Source organism: Geotrypetes seraphini, chromosome 8 (assembly GCF_902459505.1).
Source record: "Geotrypetes seraphini chromosome 8, aGeoSer1.1, whole genome shotgun sequence".
Taxonomy (NCBI): domain Eukaryota; kingdom Metazoa; phylum Chordata; class Amphibia; order Gymnophiona; family Dermophiidae; genus Geotrypetes; species Geotrypetes seraphini.
In genome coordinates this window covers 142,521,634-142,535,219 of record NC_047091.1, presented here as the reverse complement: position 1 = coordinate 142,535,219, position 13,586 = coordinate 142,521,634, and positions in this window count along the sequence as shown.

The following is a 13,586-nucleotide window of genomic DNA, read 5'->3' as shown; positions in this document are numbered from 1 at the left end:
AAACAAGACCATGGTGTGGTTTCTCCAAATTGTATTTCTCATAATCCAAACAGTCATCCCTCATAGAGCCCTCATTCCTTAGCATTCCAATATCCCCCCCAGTCAAACCTATACTACAATATTGGGCCTCTGCACTGTTAATTCAGAGGTGGGAACAAAAAATGAAGGAAATGGCAACATTTGAAATACCTTGTTTCCCCAAAAATAAGACATAGGGCTCCTTTTATCAAGCCGCGCTAGCGGGGTTAGCGCGTCGGACATTTCATCACGTGCTAACCCCCGCTGCCGGCTAAAAAACTAACGCCTGCTCAATGCAGGCATTAGCGGCTAGCATGGTAGGTGGTTTAATGCGCGGTATTATGCGCATTAAACCCCTACCGCAACTTGATAAAAGGACCACATAGTGCCTTTTTTGGGCCCAAAATTAATATGACAGTGTCTTATTTTTGGGGGAAATCTTATTTTTTTTCATGTACAATGATTATCGTCCTCTCCTCTACCCCAGTTCTTCCTATTTCTTTTCTTTCCCCCACATGCGCAGCATCTTTGCTCCCCTCTCACCCATCCCCTTGTGCAGTATCTTTCTATCACTCCCCCCTCCCTCCAATCCCCCTGTGCAGCAGAACCCTTGCAGCCTATATCCCTCCCTCCCCTTGTGCAGCAGAACCCTTGCAGCTTCTAATGCTCCCTCCTTCCCATCCCTTGTGCAGCAGAACCCTTGGAGCTTATATCACTCCCTTCCTCCCATCCCCCTGTGGAGCATTTTTATAATCCCTCCCTTCCTCACCTCCCACCACACCCTCTCTCCCTGATGACCCTTTCATCTCTCCCACCCATCCGAACCCTGACCGCGAGACCAAAATACAGTACCTTATAACAAACCACATCGTCGGCAGCACAGGTCCCATCGCGGCTTTCTCACGTCCGGGCGTTCCTCTGCCGCGTTGCTGATCAGCCACGATGAGGCCTGTGCTGCCAACGATGCGATTTGTTATAAGGTACTGTATTTCGGTCTTGCGGTCAGGGTTCGGATGGGTGGGAGAGATGGAAGGTCGTGGGGGGAGCGCTGCTGCCACCGGTGACTAGGGCTTATTTTCGGGGTTAGAGCTTATATTAAGACCTACCCCGAAAATCATGCTAGGGCTTATTTTCGGGGTAGGTCATATTTTGGGGGAAGCACAGTGGGCTCCTTTTACTAAGGTGCACTAGCGGTTTTAGCGCTGGGGTTAGCGCGCACTACATTGCATTTTCCACGTAGCACGGGGTTAGCGCACGCTAAAAACGCTAGCGCACCTTAGTAAAAGGATGCATGTATGTATGTTTCATAAAACTAACAACTCAGAAAAATTGCACAAAGCTTTGCAGCAACATTCCCAGGGTATTCCACTTTAATTTTTTTAAATTATTATTTAAACTATTTTTATTGAATTCTCAAAACAGAAACAACAAAGGATAAAACAGCCAATGCAATCAAAACAACAACAGTATCTATTATAGCCTGGATGGTAATGAAATGATAATACAAAAATGAATACTGTATGTAAGTAAAAACAACAAGAAGAAAGAAGAAAAGCAAAGTAGTAACAAAGGTTCAGTGACAGAATTTTCTAAATATTGGCTCAAGGCTTTCCTCACTGACTATCTAGAAGACCACAACATATTCCACCATACACAATCGGGCTTCAGAACCAATTATAGCACTGAAACACTACTAGGATCCCTCCTGGACACAGCTAGGCAACATCTCAATATATTCCTCATACAACTAAATCTATCCGCAGTGTTTGACCTTGTTGACCATAACATTCTTCTACAAATTCTGGATGCAATTGGTATCACAGATAAAGTGCACACCTGGTTCCAAGGATTCTTAAAGACCAGCAGAGGCAGGAAGTTCTTCAAGTGGCACCGGCACGTCCTGTGGGCTGCGTGCTGGTGCCAGATAGGGGGGGGGGGAGTAAGTTTCAAGTTGTTCGGGCTGAGGGTGCTGGTTCGAGCGGGGTGGGGGGAGCGATGCCAGTTCTCAGGGGGGGGTGCTCACAAATCGAGTCAATACTCGGTTTGTGAGACAAGTTTTGCGAGAATGTTTTGCTCGTCTTGCAAGACACTCGTAAACCGGGTTACTCGCAAATTGAGGTTTGACTGTATTTAAAAAATCCCTGATACCCAACAATCAAAACCAACCTAATGCCTCCCTTCTCTCTAAAACAACCTAATGCCACAAGAACCACCTCATCTCTATGAACCAAGTTGACTCCTCCCTAACGATTCTATAATTCCTCTGGAAATGGCCAGATAGATCCTTTTTGTAATTCGCCTTGAACCGCAAGATAAAGGCGGAATAGAAATCACTAATGTAATGTAATGTAATATGGCTAATGTTTTACAGACTATTGCTTTTGATTGTTATTCTGATGCTTTAAGCGTATTTATGAACAAAGTATGCATTATGCCACCAGAATGTTTCATTTAAAGCAGCTGCATTTTTCCATAATGTTAGATTCATTTGAAGAGCAGTTGAAAGGCAGTATTCAAATCCAGACTCAAAGTCCACTTTTTTGAAGCTGCATTCAGTTCCAAACTGCTAAGCACCAATATCTGTCTTAACATTCCCCAAACTGAGCACAGCACATTCTTGTCCAGTTTCTTTTGACTTGATTGTTCGCTCTTTTCAGCAGGGACTGTCTCTATGTTTTGATGTACAGCGCTGCGTACGTCTAGTAGCGCTATAGAAATGATTAGTAGTAGTAGTAATAGAAGCTAACTGAACGCTCAGTGACATCACAATGCATCTGGGTCATACTCAGAATTATTGATGACATCATAATGCAGGTTCCCCCCACCTGAGCTCTGTGTATTGATGCACCTTCTTGTCTATCCTGACTAGACTGCAATACACTCTTTTGAGCAGAGACTGTGTCTTCTAAGTTTTGATGTACAGCACTTCATATGTCTAGTAGTGTCATAGAAATGATAAAGAGCAGTAGTAGTACATTCCACAAAATAATATGGTTATCTGTTAGGTTAAGGTTTGGATGTAGTGACTGAAGAATAATTACAAAGAATGAAATAGGTACAGTTCTCAGAACTTGTTGTATTAGTTGTCCATATACCTCTAAGTATTGTTGCTGAAGAAGATTCTAGAAGCTGAACTCTGTCCTTAAGTGTTCTGAGTTCCAAATCATCAAGTTTCTGTTTCTTAAAATTGTAGCTAATTATTTCTCCCCTAAGGGAAGTTTTATAGATTTCCCAAAGTAATACAGCACCATAATCATTGGGTACGTTATGTTTCTGCAATGGTTCCCAAATCTGGCCCTTGAGGCACCTCAGCCAGTCAGGTTTTCAGGATATCCACAATGAATATTCATGAGAGATATTTGCATGCAATGGACCAGGTTTGAGAACCACTGTTTTAAGGGTATTCCACTTGAGACACAAATCCGGACTGAACACAGTAACTTGTAACCCGGGGGACTTGTTAAACTCTGTTTCACTGGGTTTTCAAAAGTCCAGTAGAAGGTGCCTGGAAAATAATGGAATTGAAGTTTCAGAACATCAGACCTAGATCTCAGAGATGCCAAGTTACCTAGTTCCAGGCAAGAGATTTGGTGACAGTCCTGGGTTTCTGATCACCTACCTGATGCATTGTGGAACTTGCAGCACACTGATGTCAATGACGGGATCAGGTACTACAAATCCCATACTACTTTGGGATGGACGTTCAAAACCAGGAATCCAGCCTGAAACTTGGTAACTTGGAATATAAACAGTTTTGGTCATTAGATCTCAGCAATACCATATTTACCTCCTGCCCCCATACCAGGCTAAGGATGACTCCAATATAAACTAAGCACAGGATGTGACATGCCCACAGTGTTTTGCTGCTCAGAGATTAGTGCCATTCCCCTTGCACGTGTTTCTTTGTGTTCAGGTCTAGTCTGTGATTGTCTTACTATGCTTCCAGCATGCTCCCATCCACGTGGGGTTTGAATGATAAATAGCTAAGCTCACAGTGACAGGGACTCCTCTATTAGATTTCAGGCATCCTTTAAATGTGTCAGGATGAAAAAATGGACTTCCTCATATCATACGTTACTCACCTGCAGAGGGCTGGAACAGGAAATCGTTTCTCCCTTCCTGAAGGAGTCACCTTTGATAAACATAGCTTCTTTAACTCCTTGGCAACTCACATATGCATTTGGTTTTTATGTTATTGTACTTTGCCTTTGGCGATTTTCCGGGAAAAGCTGCCACAAAATAATTCAATTCAATTAAACATCAAGAAACGTGCACACCCAAGTCCAGTTTCCAGCTCATCAAAAGTTCTCCAGCAGAACTGATAAAGTTTTCTACGGTCTATCCCCTAAATACATCACTGACCTATTCTCCTTCTCAGCCAACAAACACAAGAGAAGCTCCCACTCGCACTTCGTTTCTCCCCCGGTTAGAGGATGCAAACTAAAAAAACACCATGAGCATCTTCTCTCACATCAGGCTGCTCTATGGGGTAAAGACCTAGAACAACTCCTATTGCCCACCACTTATGAGGTATTCAGGAAACGCCTCAAAACTCACATATTCCTGAAATACCTAGACAGCTGACCCACTTCCCTCCTTCCCCTCTCTTGCCCTTTCTCCCCATTGTTCCCACATCCCTTAAGTTAACTCAACTTGTACGTCAACTCAACTTGTACTCCACTAATCTTCTGTAAACCGCATAGAACTTAACGGTATTACGGTATATAAACTGTTATTATTATTATTATACCTCTTGGTGTAGGAAGGTCCATGCTTTTAATAGCCCATCACTGCAGAAGAGTATTCCAGCTGTTTTCCTGGTTTTTATTCATCCTTTTCTACAAGCATGTGAAGTTTTCTTCTAATATTAACACATATATCACTGCCCCCTCAAAAAAAAAAAAAACAACAACCAAACCCAGTGATCTTAATATTTAACTTACATCACTTGATTCTACACTGCACTAGCGTTGCTATAAAACCAATGCGTCTTATTGCACTTTTAGAAAAGTAGTTAAGACCTATTTGTTCATAAAATTTGTTACTTGATTGATGACTATGTCATAGTTTCAGACTGTATTTTTATAATCAAAATATTGTGTTTTGCCTTTTTGGGCTCCTTGTACTAAGCTGCGATAGCGTTTTTAGCGAGCGCAGAATTGTCGTGTGCGCTAAACCCGCGCTACGTGATTAGAACTAACGCCAGCTTAATGCTGGCGTTAGCGTCTAGCACGCGCGCTAAAACCGCTATCGCAGCTTAGTAAAAGGAGCCCTTTATGTGCTTTGTATCATCACTAGAATGTTCAGTCCTTTTTATTTTGTGAACTGCCTAGATTACTTTTTGGGTGTTGGCGGTATAGAAAAATAAAGTTATTATTATTATTATTATTAATAAAACAAAACACAACAATAGATTTTGTTGGTCATGTGAGTGCTTGGTCTGTTGCAGGAATTCAAGTATCTGTTAAAAAAGCATCTGCTGGAATAATTTCTCTGTATGGAAGGGTGGAGTTCTGCCTCTAGCTTCCCCTGGTTGTTCTTGTAATTCCTCTCTTTGGTGCTGATTAGAGTGGTACTGCCACCCTTCCTTACCCATAAGTCAGCGATAGGATTCTCACCTTACCTGATCCAGTCCTGCTTTGTTGCATTGCATGCATGGAATTGTAAAATTCTGATTTTCTTACTGGGGTTCATTAATTGGTTCAGAACAAATGCAAGGAAGTTCTTTTTCACACAAAGGGTCGTGGACACTTGGAATGCGCTACCGGAGGAAGTGATCAGGCAGAGTACGGTACAAGGATTCAAACAGGGATTGGACGGATTCCTGAGGGATAGGGGGATCGTGGGATACTGAGAGAGGTTCTGGGATGTAACACAGGTATAGAAAGCTAACCAGGTAATAAGTATAGAAATCCAACCAGGTCGTGCATGTGCAAGACCGGAGGGTTAGGACTTCGATGGGAAGATAGGACTCAATGGGAAACCAAGGTGGCAAGGGGGCCCCTTCTGGTGACTCAGACAGGCCGTGACCTGTTCGGGCCGCCGCAGGAGCAGACTGCTGGGCGGGATGGACCTATGGTCTGACCCAGCGGAGGCACTGCTTATGTTCTTATGTTCTTATGTTCTTATTCACCCAAAGCAGTTACCATACATTGAACGGTGATCAGGTACTCAAGTATTTTCCCTTTCTGTCACAGCAGGATCACAATCTATCTGTAGTGCCCAGCAGTGACGTACCAAGAGGGGGTGTTCCAGCCCAGATGCCAGCCATGAGGGGAGTGTTCCTGGCCTGGGAGTCATGATCCCGGAACTTCCCTTCTCACGGCCCGGTGCCAAGGCTCTGGATAGTCCCCGTGGCCCAGCATGTTCTCAGCCTTCTCTCCCTTTACCTTCCGCGAACCTGAAAAAACTGCAGGCCTCAGCAGTGATTCAGTTACTCAACTCCCTTTCCTACTTTCCGCATCTGCCAATGATACAACTTCCTATTTCCGCCCGGGTGGATTGCAAAGGCAGACACGGAAAGCAGGAAGGTGAGCCGCGGGTGACGTAGCTGAATCACTGCCAAGGCTGGCAGTTTTTTCAGCTTCAAGGAAGGTAAAGGGAGAGAAGGCTGGGAACATGCTGGGCCACGGAGACTATCCAGAGCCTTGGCACCGGGCCGTGAGAAGGGAAGTTCCTGGACCATGACTGCTAGGCCGGGAACACCCCCTCATGGCTGGCACCTGGGGGGAACATTACTAAAAAAAATTTTTTTACATTGAGGGGGTGTCAAAAATGATGGCAGGGGGTGTCAAAAAACAATGGGCCCCGGGTGTCACATATCCTAGGTACGCCTCTGGTGCCCAGGGTGATGGAGGATTTAAGTGACTTTCCCAGAGTCACAAGGAGCAGGCTGGAATCAAACTCACAAACTTTAAAAAGATGTAAACAGAATGGAGTCGGTGGTCTTCATCCTAAGACATATGGGGACAGACTTAAAGAACTCAATGTGGGGGTCTTTTACTAAGGCGTGCTAGCCAATTTAGCACGCGCTAAATGCTAACATGTCCATAGAATATAAAGGGCACGTTAGCATTTAGAGCGCGCTAAATCGGCTAGCGCGCTTTAGTAAAAAAACCCTATAGGGCTCATAATTGAAACGGAAATGCATCTAAAAACCGGCCTAAATTGGCACTTACACGATCAGTGAGACAAGTCGTCCAAGTGCCGATAATCGAACCGGGTTTTAGACGTATCTAAAAATGACTTAGGCCTTCATAGTGCTGCAGTACGCCCAGAGATAAAAGGGGTGTTTTAGGAGGAGTGGTGAGGGCGAGACGTGGGCCGTCCTAGACTTAGTCGTATTGCATGTATAACTGAAAGTTTTACACCACTGCTTAGACGGAATTTGGACATTGTGACTTAGGCCATCTAAAACCAGGTCTAAGTCACAAGAAGATATCCAAAGTGACCAAATAACCACTTTAGGGACAAAGTACAGACCCCTACACACTCCCCCAGTGATCACTAACACCCCATCACCATCACCACTGCCATAAAAATCGTAATAACAACTTTACATATTTGCCTCCAGAACATCAGCACTTGTCAGCCTGGCATAGGAAAACCTAGTAGAGCTGCCCAGAGGTGGCTTAAGTGGTCTGGGGGGTAGGCTAGTGAACCAGGGAGAGGAGGACTCTAACCACTGCATGTATGGTGAAACATGTGCGCCCCCCAAACCCTTATGACCAGTCCTGGTTTTCTGCTTTCATCCCAAAGCACTGGTATTTCTAGTCGATTCTACCCAAGGCTGTTAAGGCTGATGGTCCTATAATACACCAGGCTGGGGTTGTCAGCAATCCAGGAGCAGCAACAGAAGAGATGGGCAGGGCTGGCTTTGGCCCTGGGGTGGTGGGGTGTCCCTAAAGAGATCTGAAAAGAAGCAGGGTAACAAGGGGTTACAAACTGCCCCCCATCCTGGAGACCTAAGCATTGATAGCAGGATATGAAAAAAAAAAAAATCAGTGTGGTGGTAGGAGTCTGGATTTATTTATTTTATTTTTTATAAATAGGCCTTTGGATATCAAAGTATACTTCCAGTCATTGCTCTTCTCTTACTTCCCTCCCTAAGTTCCCAGGTTTCTTCTCCTCACCATCCAACTCAATCCTCATTCTATATCCCCCCCCCCCCTCTCCAACTCAGAGAACAAATGTGGAGAACCCAGCTATACAATGCTGATCCAAACAAAAAGAATAGGTGGCAGCAGCAGAGGATGTTAGAAATCTGGCTGCTGACACCGCTGGTATGTGAAAGTCTATGTTTTGGTTTGTTTGTTTTTTTTGAGGGGGGAAGAAGGAAGGTAGAGCAATCTGGCTGAGGCTCCTACAAATATAGCTTCCTGTGAAGAGGTGGGAGAAGAAGGCATGAGGATGAACGGGGAAGGATCATAGGAGCCAGTTCTGTGAGTGCTTGAACACCCCTAATATTGAGCAAACTCCTTCACTGTGTCCAAGGAGGGGTAATTTCCATTGATCTTAGCACCACCGATCATTTTGAAACATTGATTTCCATGGGGAGGTCGAGAGGAAAGTAGAATAAATGGAGGAAAATGGCAAGGCAAGGAGCACAGAGAGAGAAAGACAACATGGGAAATAAAGGACTAATAAAGTGGAAAAGGAGTCAGGAGAAAAGAGCAAAGCCACCTGTAGTCAAGTGTGGAACCATGTGGGCCCCAGAAATGGTAATGATCATTTCCTGCAGACTTCAGGAGCTGGGTCTATGGCTGGATTCAGGGCCAGCTTTACCATTAGATGGAGCAGGTGATCACTCAGGGATAATGCATTTAGGGGGCTCTTTCACTAACCTATGTTAGGCACTAACTAATGTATGCCTAACACAGTTTAAAATGGCATACCGCAGGATGCTCTCAGATCTTCTGCAGTAACTGCTCAATTAGCGCATGCTAACTTGCGTGCTAAAATGTATATACAGTATATTTTGTTTGGAGAGAGGGTGTGCCAGGAAACAGAGTGGCTGTTCCAGCACTATACAGAGTATCCATATTAGCGGCACTGGGCACTAACAGGATAGCATAGGAATGCCACATGAGCCCTTACCACCTACAGAAAGGGTGGCTGTAAGTGCTGGAAAACTTGCACTGCAAGGATAACTATGGCAAATTCTAACCTGTAAACTGTATACAGTACTCCTCTGAAATTTGAGGGGGTTCCCATGAATTTTGAAAACCTGCAAATATGGTTTTTCAGCTTATCGAAGGCAGGAGAAGGCAGCTGGGGCGCCAGCAAGTGCTTAAATTGTACTTATGAAGCCGGACACATTATCTGACTGCCTCTTCTTAGTACTAAAGTCATGGTTACACCAATCAGGAGCATGTCTCCTCCTCCTCCTCCCCCATGCCAGCATCTTTCCTTCCTTTCCCCCTCCCCTCCCTCTGTGCCAGCATCTTTCCTTCCTTTCCTCCCCTCCTCTGTGCTCTAAGGCTTGCTTCTTCGGGTTGCGGTATCGGTAGCAACTGTCACATACTGCCTGCTGCTAACCCGGAAGCTTCCCCGCTGCTGTGGAGAGACTTATGGGTTAGTGGCAGGCAGCGTGTGGGAATTGCTGCCAATAATGCAACCTGAAAATGCTGACATGGTATAGATGCTGTGCAGGAAAAGAGAGTTCTGCGTAACTGTGCAATTCTGCGGAAATTCTGTATTGCATAGTCACGCAAAATTCCACCAGGAGTAAATTCACAACTGCCCTTTGAAGTAGAAGAGATGAAAATATTCTTAAATCTCATGCAGAACATTGAGCTGTGCACATAGAAGATACATTATAATTTATTTGGGGTTACCTAAAAAGATTATATTAAGACTTCGGTTGGTGCAAAATGCTGCAGTTTTAATCTTAAAAAGTATGATTAGTCCTTTTTATACCAAGTTGCATTGGTTGCCTTTTGGGGCCAGAGTGCTTTTTAAGTTTGGATGCATTTATTATAAGGTGCTTTTTGGATTATCTCCCTCATATTTGTCCCCCTATCTGAAACTCTCTTACTCAACAAAAGGAACTAGAAATTCAGGAAAGTTCATCTTCCCTACTCCAAAGGCCTGTCGTTCTAAGACCTTTTTAGATGGGACTTTGGAGTATCAAGCTGGGAAAATGAACTCTTGGCTAAGTCTGATGATTGTTCAATCTAATTCTTACTTTACATTCAGGAAATCATTAAAGACCTATTTATTTGATAAAGAAGAATATTAATTTTTGATATATTTAAATGAGGTCTTATGTTTCTATTTTTATTATCACAGTATGTTTTAATCTATATATATAAAATCGGAGGTATGTATGTGTGTATGTATGTGTGTGTGTATGTGCCGCGATCACGCAAAAACGGCTTGACCGATTTGAACGAAACTTGGTATGCAGATCCCTCACTACCTGGGGTGATATGTTCTGGGGGTCTCGCGGCCCACCTGCACACGTGGGCGGAGCTACAAACAGAAAATCAGATTTCACCCATTCATGTCAATGGAAAAAATGTAAAAAGCTGCCATTCTCACAGTAATTCAAAAACGGCTTGACCGATTTGAACGAAACTTGGTATGCAGATCCCTCACTACCTGGGGTGATATGTTCTGGGGGTCTCGTGGCCCACAACTCTATGTTGCTTGCTCAAGGGTGGGTTCACCCAAGAATTTATATGTTCTTGCTCCTGGAGGTGAAACTAAAAATGTTGTTTATAATCACGTTTTGCGTTAGTTGTATTGTATTCATTTTGTCAAATATTTCACATTATAATTTGAATATTGTACTTTTTATTAAGCTGTAAAAAAATAATTTCATTCACCACTATAAAGTATCTTTATTTGAATCCATTTACAGTGTTATTGCTCTAATTAAATACCCGTGCAACGCCGGGGCATCAGCTAGTATTTAATATTATTTTCTGATTTGAGTAACATGATCATATTTCTTCCCTCCCAAGAGCAACTTCATGGCTATACTCTGCACCAATTGCAACATCCCAAGTCCCTTCTGGCATTCACCCTGAAACAGGGAATTACAGTACTCCACATATACAAGGACTAACATGCATACGGATTCTAAGGGATCTCCTCTCCAGATTGAATTTGCCGCAATTTAAAAAAAGCATTTGTGGACAACTGCCAAGATATGAGGGCGAAAAGATAGATCCACATCAACAGCAAGAACCATTCCCAAAGCCCTTCGATGTCACCAAACCTTCTTGTCCTACCATCATTAAAATGAATCCACACGTTGCATTCCAATAATTTCACTGTCACTGCCCCTTCTCTCTGGAACTCACTGCCCAATCATTTGCACAGTGAATCCGTAATAAAACAATTCAAATCAAAATTAAAAACATTTTTGTTCCAGGATGCCTTTGGACAATAAGAGGGGCATAATCGAAAGAGACATCTAAGTCCGTTTACGTCCATCTCGCAAGTCGTCCAAAGTAAAAAACAGCTTAAGACACATTTTCGAAAGATACGTCCAACTTTTTTTTCATTTCGAAAATTGTCTAATTATACGTCCTGCCGATCTGATCGGCCAAGCCGCTAAATCGTCCATCTTTATACCACATTTCGGTCCAACTCTCCGTCCAAGTCCAAAACGCCTAGAACAAGCCCTGTAGGATGTGGGAGGGGTCTGCAAAGTGATGGACTGCACACCCAGACATGCCACCTAAATAATGGGGTACCTTACAGGGCACTGCTGTGAATTTCACAAAAAGGGTGCCATGTCTTCTCCTCCCTACAGCTCCCTTATAGGTTACGGTGAGCCCCTCAAACCACCTCCAGAATCCCCTAGACCCACTTATCTACCATCCCAATAGCCCTTATGGCTGTAGGAGCCACATATATGCCAGTAAAAAAGGGTTTAAGTATCAATGTAGTGATTGCAGGGGCTTATGGGAATGGGTCTTCCTCTCTATGGGTCTCTAACCCACCCCCAAGACGACTTAAGCTGCCTCTGTGCTGGACGACTAGGCTTTCCTATGCCAGGCTGCCAGGTGATGATGGTCGGGAGGCTGAATTTTAAAGTTCTGAATAAATTTTTATGGGGATGGAGGGGTCAGTGATCACTAGGGTAGTGTATGGGGGTCTGTTTTATGTATTTTCAGTACCTATCTGGTGACTTTAGGTGTTTTTTTTGTGACTTAGACCATGTTTTACATGGTCTAAGTCACAACGTCCAAGTTCCATCTAGGCTCTGCTGTATGACTAAGTCTAAGCCGGCCCACTTCCCGCCCTTGACACTCCTCCTGAAACGCCCCGTTTAGCTTTGGTCGTTCAGCAGCACTATGAAGGCCTAGGTCGTTTAGAAATACATCCAAAACCCGGTTTTATTATCGGTACCTGGACATTTTTGAGAAATGTTCATCCAAGTGCCGACTTAGGCCAGTTTTTGGACGTTTTTCTCTTTCGATTATGAGCCTCTAACTGTCCTCTTAAGGACAAAAACAAACAAATTTTATCACTTTTTACCCTAACTTAATGTTCTTTCCCCATTTTGTATTGCTATTTCTTTCACGATTGTAGTTATCCCTTTCTTTCCTACTGTTCGTAGTAAGTCCATATGTCTTATTATGTGTTTCACTAAGCTATTTTGGTATTGTTTAGTATCCCTAACTTTTAATCTGTTTTTATGTAATTTTTATATTTTACACCACTTAGAAACCTGATTCAGCGGTTTAAAATTTTTTTTAATAAACTTGAAACTAAAACTTGATTAAAGCGCGCTAACCAATGTAACACACACATTTAGCGCATGCTAAATGCTAAGGCATCCATCATATTCTATAGGCGCCTTAGCATTTAGTACACGCTAATCTTTAGCGTGCGCTAAATTGGTTAGCTCACCTTAATAAAAGGACCCCTAAGTTCATTACAGATTTAAGAAATATGTTATAGGCTAATTGAATGTGTGATGTTATACTAATTTAATTCTAGAGACTAGCTCCATATCTTATGTTTGTAAACCACTGTGAACTAAGTAATGGTATTCGTGGTATATAAATAAAGATTGTACTGTATTGTATTTCTATCTTCGTACCATCCAGAAACAAAGATGTAGGGATGAGAAAATATTGATTCCTACAGAAAAAAAACCCCAACCAGCTCTCATTTTGGCAACATTCAGTTGCATCTTATGCAGTTTCAACCACTCAACAATTTTTGAAAACAGAGCTCAAAGATAAAATGGCCAGATTGTCTGTGTTCTCTAAGGTAACCAGTATCTAAATGTCATCTGCATACATAAAGGGAAGAAACCCCAGGGAGCAAATCAGCCCTACAGCGGGGCCATAAAGATATTAAAGAGAGCAGTGAGCCCTGGGGGGATTCCACTTGGAAGAGAGAATGAGAAGTAATGAATGTTCCAAAGAACACAGCACAACCTATCAGTTAAATATGATCGAAACCAATCAAGTATTCCTGCCCTCACTTAATGCAACACACTTGACATATCATGTCTGAAGTTTCTGTAACCCTTCCATAAAATACTCTCCTGTCTGGTCACTGAACTATTACTCCATTGCTGCAATCACATCCGAATCACTCAA